Source organism: Cyprinodon variegatus, unplaced genomic scaffold (assembly GCF_000732505.1).
Source record: "Cyprinodon variegatus isolate N-32 unplaced genomic scaffold, C_variegatus-1.0 Scaffold93, whole genome shotgun sequence".
Taxonomy (NCBI): domain Eukaryota; kingdom Metazoa; phylum Chordata; class Actinopteri; order Cyprinodontiformes; family Cyprinodontidae; genus Cyprinodon; species Cyprinodon variegatus.
The window spans coordinates 468690-471047 of NW_015150546.1; the positions used below are offsets into that span (position 1 = coordinate 468690).

Sequence of the window (2358 nt, forward strand, 5' to 3'; positions counted from 1 at the left end):
ACATAAAATCGAATGTCTAAATACTCATCATTGTGCGTTTATTTCAATATAGATTTTAGGTAAAAACACACAAAAAAAATGAATAAAAACTGTTGCTTTTAGTAACACACATCTCACATACTAAATTGCTTCAACTTCTAAATATTAAGACCGAACAGCATCTCATATTAACACAGAACAGCATCTCATATTAACACTAGTGGTAGCTATCTATCTAATATATGTTTAGCAATCTGTCATTTTGCGTTTGAAGCTCTTAAAGCTTGAGCGCGCGTGGCAACATCTGCCGGGACTTTGACACGCAACAGGAATCCGCTCTGGCCGTTCGCGCGCTCCTAGCTGTCAGTTGGTTTCTCCGTGCACGCGCCTCTGCGTCCTGTGACTAATTGGCAGCTGTGAGGACTAGTGTCGCACTAAAGAAATAACATCAACACAGAGACAGGCAGCGGCGACCGTTCGCTCTGACGTTTATAAAAGCTGGTATATAAAAAAGACCAAGTTTTAAATTTAGAATGAACTCACAGAGAGAAAGAAGCTCCAGTTGTGTTGCCTCCCCGAAGCTTTTTTTTCCTCCCACTTCACTGTCCGTTTCTGCTTCCAGCACGCCACTGACCTGTACTCCGACAGCGGCTGGATTTCTACGCCACTCCCGTTTTAATCAATCTCTTCCAGGTTTCCTCTTACCTCCCTTTTCTGTACTTGTTCTGGTTATTTCCTACCTTTTCAGTCCCTCTATCTTTGGCTGGCATCAGTTCTCCCGGCGTGGAGTGGAAGTGCAGTGGAGCGCAGTGGGCGGGCAGGCGGGCTTCGGAGCTGTCCACTTGACGGTCCGATCCCTCCCATGTTGGCATGACCCCCAGGATGAGCTCATGCACGAAAACATTACGCAGGCAGTCGATATAAATACTTTAATTTCTACTTCTCCTTTACTTAATTCAGTTTGACCATTAATAACATTTATTGTTGCTATGCAAAAAGTCTGAACCCCAAAAAAGCCCTCTTCAGTACCTTTGAAGGCCTGATGCCAGATTTCCAGCACAACACTACCAGTGCAAAGAAACATAACAGACTACTGACCACAGAAAGAGAAAAAGTCACACATTAACAGTTTTATCTCATAACAGGTATCCTTTTGAAGATTAGCCCTGATACTGGATAAAAACAAAGAACCACTGTCACTTTTCAGCTTGTTGCTCCAGCATGCCTTCCTCAAATAGACCTGTCCAAATAATTGCAATTTCCAGTTCAGAAAAGAGATTTTAAAACATTTGCAAACAGCACTAATATCATATTAATTCTGATTAAACATATAACAAAAGTGAGTTGGTTATCACAAATGCTGTCACTGAGGCACAAAAATATTTATTAAAAAAATAGTGCAGTTCTAGATAAACTTTGTTTTTCAGTTAAAGACAAATTCACAATAAACTAAAGGTTATGAAACCTGTTTATAAAATTTAGTGGAGTTTGCTTGTTTAAATAATTCCAGCCTTGAAAGACACAGGTTTCACAACATGAACGTAACTTCTTACTGCATTGTATTCTGCCTTATAGTTCTGTCTTAACAATTTTATTAAACAATAATTTGTTTTATAAGACAGTAGTTCTGGAATTATTCTAGCGTTACTTATAGTGTTTTATTGCCTGATCCTTAGCCTGCCTATCCCTGTTCTGATCTGTTTGCCTGACCTGTCTTCAGATTGCTGCTGGTTTCAATTTGTGGACTGTACCTGGATCTGTCTCATAACTTTGCCCTCTGGTTTATCCTGCCGTTCCGTCGGATCTGATCTCCTGTCAGTTCTGTGATCTTCAAGACATCGGTGTCTGGAACTCTGTGCAGCTACAGCTGCGTCTGGTCAGCTGACTGGCTGGCATCCACCTCATTCTCTTGGCACAAACAGTTCTCTAAACCAGGTTAGTGACTCACACGTTCAGATCATCCTCTGTCAGGTTTTCGTGATCACTAACCTGTGTTTCCTCACTCCAGAGTTACTGCTGATTCGCAGTCTGTCCGTAATAAACGATTTTTGAGTATCCAACTATCTGCCTTGTCTGAATACTGGTTCCTCTGTTCTGAGCTGTGACATAAAGTTGCTAATTTGTGTAAATTTAAAAGATCTGTGTAAACTAATTATTTTATTTAATATAATCTTCTTCATGTTTCCCAATTTTATATTCTTTTTAAGGGCTTTTGAGCTGCTCTTTGATTTTGGGAACCCTGCCAGGGGCATTAAAACACCTGACAGCATAGCCTCTTGCATCATCCAGGTAATGAAACGCCTCCACCACGTTAAGGTGCCATTTTAAGGAGGGTTCAAATGGATTCTGGCAAACAATCCGACGCCCTACAGAGGGAGA

At 40.9% G+C, this 2358-nt stretch overlaps 1 protein-coding gene across 2 annotated transcripts in view; it reads right to left on the reverse strand.

Annotated features, from left to right (window-relative positions):
• LOC107084121 (prospero homeobox protein 1-like) overlaps nt 1-773 on the reverse strand; it is a 17804-nt gene extending 17031 nt beyond the window's left edge. For both annotated transcript variants that reach the window (XM_015373803.1, XM_015373802.1), the window contains exon 1: nt 523-773. The gene's annotated coding sequence lies outside the window, so the exon portion shown is untranslated. The remainder of the gene's footprint in view (nt 1-522) is intronic.
• Nucleotides 774-2358: the final 1585 nt, after the last annotated feature.